The sequence below is a fragment of the Pan troglodytes genome, chromosome 10 (assembly GCF_028858775.2).
Source record: "Pan troglodytes isolate AG18354 chromosome 10, NHGRI_mPanTro3-v2.0_pri, whole genome shotgun sequence".
Lineage (NCBI taxonomy): Eukaryota > Metazoa > Chordata > Mammalia > Primates > Hominidae > Pan > Pan troglodytes.
The window spans coordinates 59,338,903-59,358,936 of NC_072408.2; positions in this window are offsets into that span (position 1 = coordinate 59,338,903).

The window sequence follows — 20,034 nt, forward strand, 5'->3', positions numbered from 1 at the left end:
TCTTTGTGGCCTTCGTTGGAAATGGGATTTCTTCATATACTGCAAGAAAGAAGAATTCTCAGTAACTACTTTGTGTGGTGTGTGTTCAACTCACAGAGTTAAACCTCCCTTTAGAAGGATCAGTTTTGAAACACTCTTTTTGTGGAATTTCCAAGTGGAGATTTCAAGAGATTTGAGGCCAATCTTAGAAATGGCAATATCCTCGTTTAAAAACTAGACAGAATCATTCTCAGAAACTACTTTGTACTGGATGTGTTCAACTCACAGAGTTTAACCTTTCTTTTCATAGAGCAGTTTGGAAACACTCTGTTTGTTAAGTCTGCAAGTGGATATTTAGACCTCTTTGTGGCCTTCGTTGGAAACGGGATTTCTTCCTATACTGCAAGAAAGAAGAATTCTCAGTAACTTCTTTATGTGGTGTGTGTTCAACTCACAGAGTTAAACCTTCCTTTAGAAAGATCAGTTTTGAAACACTCTTTTTGTGGAAATTGCAAGTGGAGATTTCCAGCGATTTGAGGGCAATCTTAGAAATGGAAATAACCCAGTTTCAAAACTACACAGAATCATTCTCAGAAACTACTTTGTAATGGGTGTGTTCAACTCACAGAGTTTAACCTTTCTTTTCATAGAGCAGTTTGGAAACACTCTGTTTGTTAAGTCTGCAAGTGGATATTTAGACCTCTTTGTGGCCTTCTTTGGAAACGGGATTTCTTCATAAACTGCAAGAAAGAAGAATTCTCAGTAACTTCTTTGTGTGGTGTGTGTTCAACTCACCGAGTTAAACCTTCCTTTAGAAAGATCAGTTTTGAAACACTCTTTTTGTGGAAATTGCAAGTGGAGATTTCCAGCGATTTGAGGGCAAATTGAAATAACCATGTTTGAAAACTACACAGAATCATTCTCAGAAACTACTTTGTAATGGGTGTGTTCAACTCACAGAGTTTAAGCTTTCTTTTCATAGAGCAGTTTGGAAACACTCTGTTTGTTAAGTCTGCAAGTGGATATTTAGACCTGGTTGAGGCCTTCGTTGGAAACGGGATTTCTTCATTGAATGCTAGACAGAAGAATTCTCAGTAACTTATTTGTGTTGCGTGTATTCAACTCACAGAGTTGAACGTTCCTTAAGACAGAGCAGTTTTGAAACACCCTTTTTGTGGAATTTGCAAGTGGAGATTTCAAGAGATTTGAGGCCAATCTTAGAAATGGCAATATCCTCGTTTAAAAACTAGACAGAATCATTCTAAGAAACTACTTTGTACTGGATGTGTTCAACTCACAGGGTTTAACCTTTCTTTTCATAGAGCAGTTTGGAAACACTCTGTTTGTTAAGTCTGCAAGTGGATATTTAGACCTCTTTGTGGCCTTCGTTGGAAACGGGATTTCTTCCTATACTGCAAGAAAGAAGAATTCTCAGTAACTACTTTGTGTGGTGTGTGTTCAACTCACAGAGTTAAACCTCCCTTTAGAAGGATCAGTTTTGAAACACTCTTTTTGTGGAATTTCCAAGTGGAGATTTCAAGAGATTTGAGGCCAATCTTAGAAATGGCAATATCCTCGTTTAAAAACTAGACAGAATCATTCTCAGAAACTACTTTGTACTGGATGTGCTCAACTCACAGAGTTTAACCTTTCTTTTCATAGAGCAGTTTGGAAACACTCTGTTTGTTAAGTCTGCAAGTGGATATTTAGACCTCTTTGTGGCCTTCGTTGGAAACGGGATTTCTTCCTATACTGCAAGAAAGAAGAATTCTCAGTAACTTCTTTGTGTAGTGTGTGTTCAACTCACAGAGTTAAACCTTCCTTTAAAAAGATCAGTTTTGAAACACTCTTTTTGTGGAAATTGCAAGTGGAGATTTCCAGCGATTTGAGGGCAATCTTAGAAATGGAAATAACCCAGTTTCAAAACTACACAGAATCATTCTCAGAAACTACTTTGTAATGGGTGTGTTCAACTCACAGAGTTTAACCTTTCTTTTCATAGAGCAGTTTGGAAACACTCTGTTTGTTAAGTCTGCAAGTGGATATTTAGACCTCTTTGTGGCCTTCGTTGGAAACGGGATTTCTTCATATACTGCAAGAAAGAAGAATTCTCAGTAACTACTTTGTGTGGTGTGTGATCAACTCACAGAGTTAAACCTCCCTTTAGAAGGATCAGTTTTGAAACACTCTTTTTGTGGAATTTCCAAGTGGAGATTTCAAGCGATTTGAGGGCAAATTGAAATAACCCCGTTTCAAAACTACACAGAATCATTCTCAGAAACTACTTTGTAATGGGTGTGTTCAACTCACAGAGTTTAACCTTTCTTTTCATAGAGCAGTTTGGAAACACTCTGTTTGTTAAGTCTGCAAGTGGATATTTAGACCTGGTTGAGGCCTTCATTGGAAACGGGATTTCTTCATTGAATGCTAGACAGAAGAATTCTCAGTAACTTCTTTGCGTTGTGTGTATTCAACTCACAGAGTTGAACGTTCCTTAAGACAGAGCAGTTTTGAAACACCCTTTTTGTGGAATTTGCAAGTGGAGAATTCAAGAGATTTGAAGCCAATCTTAGAAATGGCAATATCCTCTTTTAAAAACTAGACAGAATAATTCTCAGAAACTACTTTGTACTGGATGTGTTCAACTCACAGAGTTTAACCTTTCTCTTCATAGAGCTGTTTGGAAACACTCTGTTTGTTAAGTCTGCAAGTGGCTATTTAGACCTCTTTGTGGCCTTCGTTGGAAACGGGATTTCTTCATATACTGCAAGAAAGAAGAATTCTCAGTAACTTCTTTGAGTGGTGTGTGTTCAACTCACAGAGTTAAACCTCCCTTTAGAAGGATCAGTTTTGAAACACTCTTTTTGTGGAATTTCCAAGCGGAGATTTCAAGAGATTTGAGGCCAATCTTAGAAACGGCAATATCCTCGTTTAAAAACTAGACAGAATCATTCTCAGAAACTACTTTGTACTGGATGTGTTCAACTCACAGAGTTTAACCTTTCTTTTCATAGAGCAGTTTGGAAACACTCTGTTTGTTAAGTCTGCAAGTGGATATTTAGACCTCTTTGTGGCCTTCGTTGGAAACGGGATTTCTTCATATACTGCAAGAAAGAAGAATTCTCAGTAACTTCTTTGTGTGGTGTGTGTTCAACTCACAGAGTTAAAACTTCCTTTAGAAAGATCAGTTTTGAAACATTCTTTTTGTGGAAATTGCAAGTGGAGATTTCCAGCGATTTGAGGGCAATCTTAGAAATTGAAATAACCCCGTTTCAAAACTACACAGAATCATTCTCAGAAACTACTTTGTAATGGGTGTGTTCAACTCACAGAGTTTAACCTTTCTTTTCATAGAGCAGTTTGGAAACACTCTGTTTGTTAAGTCTGCAAGTGGATATTTAGACCTGGTTGAGGCCTTCGTTGGAAACGGGATTTCTTCATTGAATGCTAGACAGAAGAATTCTCAGTAACTTCTTTGCGTTGTGTGTATTCAACTCACAGAGTTGAACGTTCCTTAAGACAGAGCAGTTTTGAAACACCCTTTTTGTGGAATTTGCAAGTGGAGAATTCAAGAGATTTGAAGCCAATCTTAGAAAGGGCAATATCGTCTTTTAAAAACTAGACAGAATCATTCTTAGAAAGTACTTTGTACTGGATGTGTTCAACTCACAGAGTTTAACCTTTCTTTTCATAGAGCAGTTTGGAAAAACTCTGTTTGTTAAGTCTGCAAGTGGATATTTAGACCTCTTTGTGGCCTTCGTTGGAAACGGGATTTCTTCCTATACTGCAAGAAAGAAGAATTCTCAGTAACTACTTTGTGTGGTGTGTGTTCAACTCACAGAGTTAAACCTCCCTTTAGAAGGATCAGTTTTGAAACACTCTTTTTATGGAATTTCCAAGTGGAGATTTCAAGAGATTTGAGGCCAATCTTAGAAATGGCAATATCCTCGTTTAAAAACTAGACAGAATCATTCTCAGAAACTACTTTGTACTGGATGTGTTCAACTCACAGAGTTTAACCTTTCTTTTCATAGAGCAGTTTGGAAACACTCTGTTTGTTAAGTCTGCAAGTGGATATATAGACCTCTTTGTGGCCTTCGTTGGAAACGGGATTTCTTCATATACTGCAAGAAAGAAGAATTCTCAGTAACTACTTTGTGTGGTGTGTGTTCAACTCACAGAGTTAAAAGTCCCTTTAAAAGGATCAGTTTTGAAACACTCTTTTTGTGGAATTTCCAAGTGGAGATTTCAAGAGATTTGAGGCCAATCTTAGAAATGGCAATATCCTCGTTTAAAAACTAGACAGAATCATTCTCAGAAACTACTTTGTACTGGATGTGTTCAACTCACAGAGGTTAACCTTTCTTTTCATAGAGCAGTTTGGAAACACTCTGTTTGTTAAGTCTGCAAGTGGATATTTAGACCCTTTGTGGCCTTCGTTGGAAACGGGATTTCTTCATATACTGCAAGAAAGAAGAATTCTCAGTAACTTCTTTGTGTGGTGTGTGTTCAACTCACAGAGTTAAACCTTCCTTTAGAAAGATCAGTTTTGAAACACTCTTTTTGTGGAAATTGCAAGTGGAGATTTCCAGCGATTTGAGGGCAAATTGAAATAACCCCGTTTCAAAACTACACAGAATCATTCTCAGAAACTACTTTGTAATGGGTGTGTTCAACTCACAGAGTTTAACCTTTCTTTTCATAGAGCAGTTTGGAAACACTCTGTTTGTTAAGTCTGCAAGTGGATATTTAGACCTGGTTGAGGCCTTCATTGGAAACGGGATTTCTTCATTGAATGCTAGACAGAAGAATTCTCAGTAACTTCTTTGCGTTGTGTGTATTCAACTCACAGAGTTGAACGTTCCTTAAGACAGAGCAGTTTTGAAACACCCTTTTTGTGGAATTTGCAAGTGGGGAATTCAAGAGATTTGAAGCCAATCTTAGAAAGGGCAATATCCTCTTTTAAAAACTAGACAGAATCATTCTTAGAAACTACTTTGTACTGGATGTGTTCAACTCACAGAGTTTAACCTTTCTTTTCATAGAGCAGTTTGGAAAAACTCTGTTTGTTAAGTCTGCAAGTGGATATTTAGACCTCTTTGTGGCCTTCGTTGGAAACGGGATTTCTTCATATACTGCAAGAAAGAAGAATTCTCAGTAACTACTTTGTGTGGTGTGTGTTCAACTCACAGAGTTAAACCACCCTTTAGAAGGATCAGTTTTGAAACACTCTTTTTGTGGAATTTCCAAGTGGAGATTTCAAGAGATTTGAGGCCAATCTTAGAAATGGCAATATCCTCGTTTAAAAACTAGACAGAATCATTCTCAGAAACTACTTTGTACTGGATGTGTTCAACTCACAGAGTTTAACCTTTCTTTTCATAGAGCAGTTTGGAAACACTCTGTTTGTTAAGTCTGCAAGTGGATATTTAGACCTCTTTGTGGCCTTCGTTGGAAACGGGATTTCTTCATATACTGCAAGAAAGAAGAATTCTCAGTAACTACTTTGTGTGGTGTGTGTTCAACTCACAGAGTTAAAAGTCCCTTTAGAAGGATCAGTTTTGAAACACTCTTTTTGTGGAATTTCCAAGTGGAGATTTCAAGAGATTTGAGGCCAATCTTAGAAATGGCAATATCCTCGTTTAAAAACTAGACAGAATCATTCTCAGAAACTACTTTGTACTGGATGTGTTCAACTCACAGAGTTTAACCTTTCTTTTCATAGAGCAGTTTGGAAACACTCTGTTTGTTAAGTCTGCAAGTGGATATTTAGACCTCTATGTGGCCTTCGTTGTAAACGGGATTTCTTCATATACTGCAAGAAAGAAGAATTCTCAGTAACTTCTTTGTGTGGTGTGTGTTCAACTCACAGAGTTAAACCTCCCTTTAGAAAGATCAGTTTTGAAACACTCTTTTTGTGGAAATTGCAAGTGGAGATTTCCAGCGATTTGAGGGCAATCTTAGAAATTGAAATAACCCCGTTTCAAAACTACACAGAATCATTCTCAGAAACTACTTTGTAATGGGTGTGTTCAACTCACAGAGTTTAACCTTTCTTTTCATAGAGCAGTTTGGAAAAACTCTGTTTGTTAAGTCTGCAAGTGGATATTTAGACCTCTTTGTGGCCTTCGTTGGAAACGGGATTTCTTCATATACTGCAAGAAAGAAGAATTCTCAGTAACTACTTTGTGTGGTGTGTGTTCAACTCACAGAGTTAAACCTCCCTTTAGAAGGGTCAGTTTTGAAACTCTCTTTTTGTGGAATTTCCAAGTGGAGATTTCAAGAGATTTGAGGCCAATCTTAGAAATGGCAATATCCTCGTTTAAAAACTAGACAGAATCATTCTCAGAAACTTCTTTGTACTGGATGTGTTCAACTCACAGAGTTTAACCTTTCTTTTCATAGAGCAGTTTGGAAACACTCTGTTTGTTAAGTCTGCAAGTGGATATTTAGACCTCTTTGTGGCCTTCGTTGGAAACGGGATTTCTTCATATACTGCAAGAAAGAAGAATTCTCAGTAACTTCTTTGTGTGGTGTGTGTTCAACTCACAGAGTTAAACCTTCCTTTAGAAAGATCAGTTTTGAAACACTCTTTTTGTGGAAATTGCAAGTGGAGATTTCCAGCGATTTGAGGGCAAATTGAAATAACCCCGTTTCAAAACTACGCAGAATCATTCTCAGAAACTACTTTGTAATGGGTGTGTTCAACTCACAGAGTTTAACCTTTCTTTTCATAGAGCAGTTTGGAAACACTCTGTTTGTTAAGTCTGCAAGTGGATATTTAGACCTGGTTGAGGCCTTCGTTGGAAACGGGATTTCTTCATTGAATGCTAGACAGAAGAATTCTCAGTAACTTCTTTGCGTTGTGTGTATTCAACTCACAGAGTTGAACGTTCCTTAAGACAGAGCAGTTTTGAAACACCCTTTTTGTGGAATTTGCAAGTGGAGAATTCAAGAGATTTGAAGCCAATCTTAGAAAGGGCAATATCCTCTTTTAAAAACTAGACAGAATCATTCTTAGAAACTTCTTTGTACTGGATGTGTTCAACTCACAGAGTTTAACCTTTCTTTTCATAGAGCAGTTTGGAAAAACTCTGTTTGTTAAGTCTGCAAGTGGATATTTAGACCTCTTTGTGGCCTTCGTTGGAAACGGGATTTCTTCATATACTGCAAGAAAGAAGAATTCTCAGTAACTACTTTGTGTGGTGTGTGTTCAACTCACAGAGTTAAACCTCCCTTTAGAAGGATCAGTTTTGAAACACTCTTTTTGTGGAATTTCCAAGTGGAGATTTCAAGAGATTTGAGGCCAATCTTAGAAATGGCAATATCCTCGTTTAAAAACTAGACAGAATCATTCTCAGAAACTACTTTGTACTGGATGTGTTCAACTCACAGAGTTTAACCTTTCTTTTCATAGAGCAGTTTGGAAACACTCTGTTTGTTAAGTCTGCAAGTGGATATTTAGACCTCTTTGTGGCCTTCGTTGGAAACGGGATTTCTTCATATACTGCAAGAAAGAAGAATTCTCAGTAACTACTTTGTGTGGTGTGTGTTCAACTCACAGAGTTAAAAGTCCCTTTAGAAGGATCAGTTTTGAAACACTCTTTTTATGGAATTTCCAAGTGGAGATTTCAAGAGATTTGAGGCCAATCTTAGAAATGGCAATATCCTCGTTTAAAAACTAGACAGAATCATTCTCAGAAACTACTTTGTACTGGATGTGTTCAACTCACAGAGTTTAACCTTTCTCTTCATAGAGCTGTTTGGAAACACTCTGTTTGTTAAGTCTGCAAGTGGCTATTTAGACCTCTTTGTGGCCTTCGTTGGAAACGGGATTTCTTCATATACTGCAAGAAAGAAGAATTCTCAGTAACTTCTTTGAGTGGTGTGTGTTCAACTCACAGAGTTAAACCTCCCTTTAGAAGGATCAGTTTTGAAACACTCTTTTTGTGGAATTTCCAAGCGGAGATTTCAAGAGATTTGAGGCCAATCTTAGAAACGGCAATATCCTCGTTTAAAAACTAGACAGAATCATTCTCAGAAACTACTTTGTACTGGATGTGTTCAACTCACAGAGTTTAACCTTTCTTTTCATAGAGCAGTTTGGAAACACTCTGTTTGTTAAGTCTGCAAGTGGATATTTAGACCTCTTTGTGGCCTTCGTTGGAAACGGGATTTCTTCATATACTGCAAGAAAGAAGAATTCTCAGTAACTTCTTTGTGTGGTGTGTGTTCAACTCACAGAGTTAAAACTTCCTTTAGAAAGATCAGTTTTGAAACATTCTTTTTGTGGAAATTGCAAGTGGAGATTTCCAGCGATTTGAGGGCAATCTTAGAAATTGAAATAACCCCGTTTCAAAACTACACAGAATCATTCTCAGAAACTACTTTGTAATGGGTGTGTTCAACTCACAGAGTTTAACCTTTCTTTTCATAGAGCAGTTTGGAAACACTCTGTTTGTTAAGTCTGCAAGTGGATATTTAGACCTGGTTGAGGCCTTCGTTGGAAACGGGATTTCTTCATTGAATGCTAGACAGAAGAATTCTCAGTAACTTCTTTGCGTTGTGTGTATTCAACTCACAGAGTTGAACGTTCCTTAAGACAGAGCAGTTTTGAAACACCCTTTTTGTGGAATTTGCAAGTGGAGAATTCAAGAGATTTGAAGCCAATCTTAGAAAGGGCAATATCGTCTTTTAAAAACTAGACAGAATCATTCTTAGAAAGTACTTTGTACTGGATGTGTTCAACTCACAGAGTTTAACCTTTCTTTTCATAGAGCAGTTTGGAAAAACTCTGTTTGTTAAGTCTGCAAGTGGATATTTAGACCTCTTTGTGGCCTTCGTTGGAAACGGGATTTCTTCCTATACTGCAAGAAAGAAGAATTCTCAGTAACTACTTTGTGTGGTGTGTGTTCAACTCACAGAGTTAAACCTCCCTTTAGAAGGATCAGTTTTGAAACACTCTTTTTATGGAATTTCCAAGTGGAGATTTCAAGAGATTTGAGGCCAATCTTAGAAATGGCAATATCCTCGTTTAAAAACTAGACAGAATCATTCTCAGAAACTACTTTGTACTGGATGTGTTCAACTCACAGAGTTTAACCTTTCTTTTCATAGAGCAGTTTGGAAACACTCTGTTTGTTAAGTCTGCAAGTGGATATATAGACCTCTTTGTGGCCTTCGTTGGAAACGGGATTTCTTCATATACTGCAAGAAAGAAGAATTCTCAGTAACTACTTTGTGTGGTGTGTGTTCAACTCACAGAGTTAAAAGTCCCTTTAAAAGGATCAGTTTTGAAACACTCTTTTTGTGGAATTTCCAAGTGGAGATTTCAAGAGATTTGAGGCCAATCTTAGAAATGGCAATATCCTCGTTTAAAAACTAGACAGAATCATTCTCAGAAACTACTTTGTACTGGATGTGTTCAACTCACAGAGGTTAACCTTTCTTTTCATAGAGCAGTTTGGAAACACTCTGTTTGTTAAGTCTGCAAGTGGATATTTAGACCCTTTGTGGCCTTCGTTGGAAACGGGATTTCTTCATATACTGCAAGAAAGAAGAATTCTCAGTAACTTCTTTGTGTGGTGTGTGTTCAACTCACAGAGTTAAACCTTCCTTTAGAAAGATCAGTTTTGAAACACTCTTTTTGTGGAAATTGCAAGTGGAGATTTCCAGCGATTTGAGGGCAAATTGAAATAACCCCGTTTCAAAACTACACAGAATCATTCTCAGAAACTACTTTGTAATGGGTGTGTTCAACTCACAGAGTTTAACCTTTCTTTTCATAGAGCAGTTTGGAAACACTCTGTTTGTTAAGTCTGCAAGTGGATATTTAGACCTGGTTGAGGCCTTCATTGGAAACGGGATTTCTTCATTGAATGCTAGACAGAAGAATTCTCAGTAACTTCTTTGCGTTGTGTGTATTCAACTCACAGAGTTGAACGTTCCTTAAGACAGAGCAGTTTTGAAACACCCTTTTTGTGGAATTTGCAAGTGGAGAATTCAAGAGATTTGAAGCCAATCTTAGAAAGGGCAATATCCTCTTTTAAAAACTAGACAGAATCATTCTTAGAAACTACTTTGTACTGGATGTGTTCAACTCACAGAGTTTAACCTTTCTTTTCATAGAGCAGTTTGGAAAAACTCTGTTTGTTAAGTCTGCAAGTGGATATTTAGACCTCTTTGTGGCCTTCGTTGGAAACGGGATTTCTTCATATACTGCAAGAAAGAAGAATTCTCAGTAACTACTTTGTGTGGTGTGTGTTCAACTCACAGAGTTAAACCACCCTTTAGAAGGATCAGTTTTGAAACACTCTTTTTGTGGAATTTCCAAGTGGAGATTTCAAGAGATTTGAGGCCAATCTTAGAAATGGCAATATCCTCGTTTAAAAACTAGACAGAATCATTCTCAGAAACTACTTTGTACTGGATGTGTTCAACTCACAGAGTTTAACCTTTCTTTTCATAGAGCAGTTTGGAAACACTCTGTTTGTTAAGTCTGCAAGTGGATATTTAGACCTCTTTGTGGCCTTCGTTGGAAACGGGATTTCTTCATATACTGCAAGAAAGAAGAATTCTCAGTAACTACTTTGTGTGGTGTGTGTTCAACTCACAGAGTTAAAAGTCCCTTTAGAAGGATCAGTTTTGAAACACTCTTTTTGTGGAATTTCCAAGTGGAGATTTCAAGAGATTTGAGGCCAATCTTAGAAATGGCAATATCCTCGTTTAAAAACTAGACAGAATCATTCTCAGAAACTACTTTGTACTGGATGTGTTCAACTCACAGAGTTTAACCTTTCTTTTCATAGAGCAGTTTGGAAACACTCTGTTTGTTAAGTCTGCAAGTGGATATTTAGACCTCTATGTGGCCTTCGTTGTAAACGGGATTTCTTCATATACTGCAAGAAAGAAGAATTCTCAGTAACTTCTTTGTGTGGTGTGTGTTCAACTCACAGAGTTAAACCTCCCTTTAGAAAGATCAGTTTTGAAACACTCTTTTTGTGGAAATTGCAAGTGGAGATTTCCAGCGATTTGAGGGCAATCTTAGAAATTGAAATAACCCCGTTTCAAAACTACACAGAATCATTCTCAGAAACTACTTTGTAATGGGTGTGTTCAACTCACAGAGTTTAACCTTTCTTTTCATAGAGCAGTTTGGAAAAACTCTGTTTGTTAAGTCTGCAAGTGGATATTTAGACCTCTTTGTGGCCTTCGTTGGAAACGGGATTTCTTCATATACTGCAAGAAAGAAGAATTCTCAGTAACTACTTTGTGTGGTGTGTGTTCAACTCACAGAGTTAAACCTCCCTTTAGAAGGGTCAGTTTTGAAACTCTCTTTTTGTGGAATTTCCAAGTGGAGATTTCAAGAGATTTGAGGCCAATCTTAGAAATGGCAATATCCTCGTTTAAAAACTAGACAGAATCATTCTCAGAAACTTCTTTGTACTGGATGTGTTCAACTCACAGAGTTTAACCTTTCTTTTCATAGAGCAGTTTGGAAACACTCTGTTTGTTAAGTCTGCAAGTGGATATTTAGACCTCTTTGTGGCCTTCGTTGGAAACGGGATTTCTTCATATACTGCAAGAAAGAAGAATTCTCAGTAACTTCTTTGTGTGGTGTGTGTTCAACTCACAGAGTTAAACCTTCCTTTAGAAAGATCAGTTTTGAAACACTCTTTTTGTGGAAATTGCAAGTGGAGATTTCCAGCGATTTGAGGGCAAATTGAAATAACCCCGTTTCAAAACTACGCAGAATCATTCTCAGAAACTACTTTGTAATGGGTGTGTTCAACTCACAGAGTTTAACCTTTCTTTTCATAGAGCAGTTTGGAAACACTCTGTTTGTTAAGTCTGCAAGTGGATATTTAGACCTGGTTGAGGCCTTCGTTGGAAACGGGATTTCTTCATTGAATGCTAGACAGAAGAATTCTCAGTAACTTCTTTGCGTTGTGTGTATTCAACTCACAGAGTTGAACGTTCCTTAAGACAGAGCAGTTTTGAAACACCCTTTTTGTGGAATTTGCAAGTGGAGAATTCAAGAGATTTGAAGCCAATCTTAGAAAGGGCAATATCCTCTTTTAAAAACTAGACAGAATCATTCTTAGAAACTTCTTTGTACTGGATGTGTTCAACTCACAGAGTTTAACCTTTCTTTTCATAGAGCAGTTTGGAAAAACTCTGTTTGTTAAGTCTGCAAGTGGATATTTAGACCTCTTTGTGGCCTTCGTTGGAAACGGGATTTCTTCATATACTGCAAGAAAGAAGAATTCTCAGTAACTACTTTGTGTGGTGTGTGTTCAACTCACAGAGTTAAACCTCCCTTTAGAAGGATCAGTTTTGAAACACTCTTTTTGTGGAATTTCCAAGTGGAGATTTCAAGAGATTTGAGGCCAATCTTAGAAATGGCAATATCCTCGTTTAAAAACTAGACAGAATCATTCTCAGAAACTACTTTGTACTGGATGTGTTCAACTCACAGAGTTTAACCTTTCTTTTCATAGAGCAGTTTGGAAACACTCTGTTTGTTAAGTCTGCAAGTGGATATTTAGACCTCTTTGTGGCCTTCGTTGGAAACGGGATTTCTTCATATACTGCAAGAAAGAAGAATTCTCAGTAACTACTTTGTGTGGTGTGTGTTCAACTCACAGAGTTAAAAGTCCCTTTAGAAGGATCAGTTTTGAAACACTCTTTTTATGGAATTTCCAAGTGGAGATTTCAAGAGATTTGAGGCCAATCTTAGAAATGGCAATATCCTCGTTTAAAAACTAGACAGAATCATTCTCAGAAACTACTTTGTACTGGATGTGTTCAACTCACAGAGTTTAACCTTTCTTTTCATAGAGCAGTTTGGAAACACTCTGTTTGTTAAGTCTGCAAGTGGATATATAGACCTCTTTGTGGCCTTCGTTGGAAACGGGATTTCTTCATATACTGCAAGAAAGAAGAATTCTCAGTAACTACTTTGTGTGGTGTGTGTTCAACTCACAGAGTTAAAAGTCCCTTTAAAAGGATCAGTTTTGAAACACTCTTTTTGTGGAATTTCCAAGTGGAGATTTCAAGAGATTTGAGGCCAATCTTAGAAATGGCAATATCCTCGTTTAAAAACTAGACAGAATCATTCTCAGAAACTACTTTGTACTGGATGTGTTCAACTCACAGAGGTTAACCTTTCTTTTCATAGAGCAGTTTGGAAACACTCTGTTTGTTAAGTCTGCAAGTGGATATTTAGACCCTTTGTGGCCTTCGTTGGAAACGGGATTTCTTCATATACTGCAAGAAAGAAGAATTCTCAGTAACTTCTTTGTGTGGTGTGTGTTCAACTCACAGAGTTAAACCTTCCTTTAGAAAGATCAGTTTTGAAACACTCTTTTTGTGGAAATTGCAAGTGGAGATTTCCAGCGATTTGAGGGCAAATTGAAATAACCCCGTTTCAAAACTACACAGAATCATTCTCAGAAACTACTTTGTAATGGGTGTGTTCAACTCACAGAGTTTAACCTTTCTTTTCATAGAGCAGTTTGGAAACACTCTGTTTGTTAAGTCTGCAAGTGGATATTTAGACCTGGTTGAGGCCTTCATTGGAAACGGGATTTCTTCATTGAATGCTAGACAGAAGAATTCTCAGTAACTTCTTTGCGTTGTGTGTATTCAACTCACAGAGTTGAACGTTCCTTAAGACAGAGCAGTTTTGAAACACCCTTTTTGTGGAATTTGCAAGTGGAGAATTCAAGAGATTTGAAGCCAATCTTAGAAAGGGCAATATCCTCTTTTAAAAACTAGACAGAATCATTCTTAGAAACTACTTTGTACTGGATGTGTTCAACTCACAGAGTTTAACCTTTCTTTTCATAGAGCAGTTTGGAAAAACTCTGTTTGTTAAGTCTGCAAGTGGATATTTAGACCTCTTTGTGGCCTTCGTTGGAAACGGGATTTCTTCATATACTGCAAGAAAGAAGAATTCTCAGTAACTACTTTGTGTGGTGTGTGTTCAACTCACAGAGTTAAACCACCCTTTAGAAGGATCAGTTTTGAAACACTCTTTTTGTGGAATTTCCAAGTGGAGATTTCAAGAGATTTGAGGCCAATCTTAGAAATGGCAATATCCTCGTTTAAAAACTAGACAGAATCATTCTCAGAAACTACTTTGTACTGGATGTGTTCAACTCACAGAGTTTAACCTTTCTTTTCATAGAGCAGTTTGGAAACACTCTGTTTGTTAAGTCTGCAAGTGGATATTTAGACCTCTTTGTGGCCTTCGTTGGAAACGGGATTTCTTCATATACTGCAAGAAAGAAGAATTCTCAGTAACTACTTTGTGTGGTGTGTGTTCAACTCACAGAGTTAAAAGTCCCTTTAGAAGGATCAGTTTTGAAACACTCTTTTTGTGGAATTTCCAAGTGGAGATTTCAAGAGATTTGAGGCCAATCTTAGAAATGGCAATATCCTCGTTTAAAAACTAGACAGAATCATTCTCAGAAACTACTTTGTACTGGATGTGTTCAACTCACAGAGTTTAACCTTTCTTTTCATAGAGCAGTTTGGAAACACTCTGTTTGTTAAGTCTGCAAGTGGATATTTAGACCTCTATGTGGCCTTCGTTGTAAACGGGATTTCTTCATATACTGCAAGAAAGAAGAATTCTCAGTAACTTCTTTGTGTGGTGTGTGTTCAACTCACAGAGTTAAACCTCCCTTTAGAAAGATCAGTTTTGAAACACTCTTTTTGTGGAAATTGCAAGTGGAGATTTCCAGCGATTTGAGGGCAATCTTAGAAATTGAAATAACCCCGTTTCAAAACTACACAGAATCATTCTCAGAAACTACTTTGTAATGGGTGTGTTCAACTCACAGAGTTTAACCTTTCTTTTCATAGAGCAGTTTGGAAAAACTCTGTTTGTTAAGTCTGCAAGTGGATATTTAGACCTCTTTGTGGCCTTCGTTGGAAACGGGATTTCTTCATATACTGCAAGAAAGAAGAATTCTCAGTAACTACTTTGTGTGGTGTGTGTTCAACTCACAGAGTTAAACCTCCCTTTAGAAGGGTCAGTTTTGAAACTCTCTTTTTGTGGAATTTCCAAGTGGAGATTTCAAGAGATTTGAGGCCAATCTTAGAAATGGCAATATCCTCGTTTAAAAACTAGACAGAATCATTCTCAGAAACTTCTTTGTACTGGATGTGTTCAACTCACAGAGTTTAACCTTTCTTTTCATAGAGCAGTTTGGAAACACTCTGTTTGTTAAGTCTGCAAGTGGATATTTAGACCTCTTTGTGGCCTTCGTTGGAAACGGGATTTCTTCATATACTGCAAGAAAGAAGAATTCTCAGTAACTTCTTTGTGTGGTGTGTGTTCAACTCACAGAGTTAAACCTTCCTTTAGAAAGATCAGTTTTGAAACACTCTTTTTGTGGAAATTGCAAGTGGAGATTTCCAGCGATTTGAGGGCAAATTGAAATAACCCCGTTTCAAAACTACGCAGAATCATTCTCAGAAACTACTTTGTAATGGGTGTGTTCAACTCACAGAGTTTAACCTTTCTTTTCATAGAGCAGTTTGGAAACACTCTGTTTGTTAAGTCTGCAAGTGGATATTTAGACCTGGTTGAGGCCTTCGTTGGAAACGGGATTTCTTCATTGAATGCTAGACAGAAGAATTCTCAGTAACTTCTTTGCGTTGTGTGTATTCAACTCACAGAGTTGAACGTTCCTTAAGACAGAGCAGTTTTGAAACACCCTTTTTGTGGAATTTGCAAGTGGAGAATTCAAGAGATTTGAAGCCAATCTTAGAAAGGGCAATATCCTCTTTTAAAAACTAGACAGAATCATTCTTAGAAACTTCTTTGTACTGGATGTGTTCAACTCACAGAGTTTAACCTTTCTTTTCATAGAGCAGTTTGGAAAAACTCTGTTTGTTAAGTCTGCAAGTGGATATTTAGACCTCTTTGTGGCCTTCGTTGGAAACGGGATTTCTTCATATACTGCAAGAAAGAAGAATTCTCAGTAACTACTTTGTGTGGTGTGTGTTCAACTCACAGAGTTAAACCTCCCTTTAGAAGGATCAGTTTTGAAACACTCTTTTTGTGGAATTTCCAAGTGGAGATTTCAAGAGATTTGAGGCCAATCTTAGAAATGGCAATATCCTCGTTTAAAAACTAGACAGAATCATTCTCAGAAACTACTTTGTACTGGATGTGTTCAACTCACAGAGTTTAACCTTTCTTTTCATAGAGCAGTTTGGAAACACTCTGTTTGTTAAGTCTGCAAGTGGATATTTAGACCTCTTTGTGGCCTTCGTTGGAAACGGGATTTCTTCATATACTGCAAGAAAGAAGAATTCTCAGTAACTACTTTGTGTGGTGTGTGTTCAACTCACAGAGTTAAAAGTCCCTTTAGAAGGATCAGTTTTGAAACACTCTTTTTGTGGAATTTCCAAGTGGAGATTTCAAGAGATTTGAGGCCAATCTTAGAAATGGCAATATCCTCGTTTAAAAACTAGACAGAATCATTCTCAGAAACTACTTTGTACTGGATGTGTTCAACTCACAGAGGTTAACCTTTCTTTTCATAGAGCAGTTTGGAAACACTCTGTTTGTTAAGTCTGCAAGTGGATATTTAGACCTCTTTGTGGCCTTCGTTGGAAACGGGATTTCTTCATACACTGCAAGAAAGAAGAATTCTCAGTAACTTCTTTGTGTGGTGTGTGTTCAACTCACAGAGTTAAACCATCTTTTAGAAAGATCAGTTTTGAAACACTCTTTTTGTGGAAATTGCAAGTGGAGATTTCCAGCGATTTGAGGGCAATCTTAGAAATTGAAATAACCCCGTTTCAAAACTACACAGAATCATTCTCAGAAACTACTTTGTAATGGGTGTGTTCAACTCACAGAGTTTAACCTTTCTTTTCATAGAGCAGTTTGGAAACACTCTGTTTGTTAAGTCTGCAAGTGGATATTTAGACCTCTTTGTGGCCTTCGTTGGAAACGGGATTTCTTCATATACTGCAAGAAAGAAGAATTCTCAGTAACTACTTTGTGTGGTGTGTGTTCAACTCACAGAGTTAAACCTCCCTTTAGAAGGATCAGTTTTGAAACACTCTTTTTGTGGAATTTCCAAGTGGAGATTTCAAGCGATTTGAGGGCAAATTGAAATAACCCCGTTTCAAGACTACACAGAATCATTCTCAGAAACTCCTTTGTAATGGGTGTGTTCAACTCACAGAGTTTAACCTTTCTTTTCATAGAGCAGTTTGGAAACACTCTGTTTGTTAAGTCTGCAAGTGGATATTTAGACCTGGTTGAGGCCTTCGTTGGAAACGGGATTTCTTCATTGAATGCTAGACAGAAGAATTCTCAGTAACTTCTTTGCGTTGTGTGTATTCAACTCACAGAGTTGAACGTTCCTTAAGACAGAGCAGTTTTGAAACACCCTTTTTGTGGAATTTGCAAGTGGAGAATTCAAGAGATTTGAAGCCAATCTTAGATATGGCAATATCCTCTTTTAAAAACTAGACAGAATAATTCCCAGAAACTACTTTGTACTGGATGTGTTCAACTCACAGAGTTTAACCTTTCTCTTCATAGAGCAGTTTGGAAACACTCTGTTTGTTAAGTCTGCAAGTGGATATTTAGACCTCTTTGTGGCCTTCGTTGGAAACGGGATGTCTTCATATACTGCAAGAAAGAAGAATTCTCAGTAACTTCTTTGAGTGGTGTGTGTTCAACTCACAGAGTTAAACCTCCCTTTAGAAGGATCAGTTTTGAAACACTCTTTTTGTGGAATTTCCAAGCGGAGATTTCAAGAGATTTGAGGCCAATCTTAGAAACGGCAATATCCTCGTTTAAAAACTAGACAGAATCATTCTCAGAAACTACTTTGTACTGGATGTGTTCAACTCACAGAGTTTAACCTTTCTTTTCATAGAGCAGTTTGGAAACACTCTGTTTGTTAAGTCTGCAAGTGGATATTTAGACCTCTTTGTGGCCTTCGTTGGAAACGGGATTTCTTCATATACTGCAAGAAAGAAGAATTCTCAGTAACTTCTTTGTGTGGTGTGTGTTCAACTCACAGAGTTAAACCTTCCTTTAGAAAGATCAGTTTTGAAACATTCTTTTTGTGGAAATTGCAAGTGGAGATTTCCAGCGATTTGAGGGCAATCTTAGAAATTGAAATAACCCCGTTTCAAAACTACACAGAATCCTTCTCAGAAACTACTTTGTAATGGGTGTGTTCAACTCACAGAGTTTAACATTTCTTTTCATAGAGCAGTTTGGAAACACTCTGTTTGTTAAGTCTGCAAGTGGATATTTAGACCTCTTTGTGGCCTTCGTTGGAAACGGGATTTCTTCATATACTGCAAGAAAGAAGAATTCTCAGTAACTACTTTGTGTGGTGTGTGTTCAACTCACAGAGTTAAACCTCCCTTTAGCAGGATCAGTTTTGAAACACTCTTTTTGTGGAATTTCCAAGTGGAGATTTCAAGAGATTTGAGGCCAATCTTAGAAATGGCAATATATCCTCGTTTAAAAACTAGACAGAATCATTCTCAGAAACTACTTTGTACTGGATGTGTTCAACTCACAGAGTTTAACCTTTCTTTTCATAGAGCAGTTTGGAAACACTCTGTTTGTTAAGTCTGCAAGTGGATATTTAGACCTCTTTGTGGCCTTCGTTGGAAACGGGATTTCTTCATATACTGCAAGAAAGAAGAATTCTCAGTAACTTCTTTGTGTGGTGTGTGTTCAACTCACAGAGTTAAACCTTCCTTTAGAAAGATCAGTTTTGAAACACTCTTTTTGTGGAAATTGCAAGTGGAGATTTCCAGCGATTTGAGGGCAAATTGAAATAACCCCGTTTCAAAACTACACAGAATCATTCTCAGAAACTACTTTGTAATGGGTGTGTTCAACTCACAGAGTTTAACCTTTCTTTTCATAGAGCAGTTTGGAAACACTCTGTTTGTTAAGTCTGCAAGTGGATATTTAGACCTGGTTGAGGCCTTCGTTGGAAACGGGATTTCTTCATTGAATGCTAGACAGAAGAATTCTCAGTAACTTCTTTGCGTTGTGTGTATTCAACTCACAGAGTTGAACGTTCCTTAAGACAGAGCAGTTTTGAAACACCCTTTTTGTGGAATTTGCAAGTGGAGAATTCAAGAGATTTGAAGCCAATCTTAGAAAGGGCAATATCCTCTTTTAAAAACTAGACAGAATCATTCTTAGAAAGTACTTTGTACTGGATGTGTTCAACTCACAGAGTTTAACCTTTCTTTTCATAGAGCAGTTTGGAAACACTCTGTTTGTTAAGTCTGCAAGTGTATATTTAGACCTCTTTGTGGCCTTCGTTGGAAACGGGATTTCTTCATATACTGCAAGAAACAAGAATTCTCAGTAGCTACTTTGTATGGTGTGTGTTCAACTCACAGAGTTAAACCTCCCTTTAGAAGGATCAGTTTTGAAACACTCTTTTTGTCGAATTTCCAAGTGGAGATTTCAAGAGATTTGAGGCCAATCTTAGAAATGGCAATATCCTCGTTTAAAAACTAGACAGAATCATTCTCAGAAACTACTTTGTACTGGATGTGTCCAACTCACAGAGTTTAACCTTTCTTTTCATAGAGCTGTTTGAAACACTCTGTTTGTTAAGTCTGCAAGTGGATATTTAGACCTCTTTGTGGCCTTCGTTGGAAACGGGATTTCTTCATATACTGCAAGAAAGAAGAATTCTCAGTAACTTCTTTGTGTGGTGTGTGTTCAACTCACAGAGTTAAACCTTCCTTTAGAAAGATCAGTTTTGAAACACTCTTTTTGTGGAAATTGCAAGTGGAGATTCCCAGCGATTTGAGGGCAATCTCAGAAATTGAAATAACCCCGTTTCAAAACTACACAGAATCATTCTCAGAAACTACTTTGTAATGGGTGTGTTCAACTCACAGAGTTTAACCTTTCTTTTCATAGAGCAGTTTGGAAACACTCTGTTTGTTAAGTCTGCAAGTGGATATTTAGACCTCTTTGTGGCCTTCGTTGGAAACGGGATTTCTTCATATACTGCAAGAAAGAAGAAT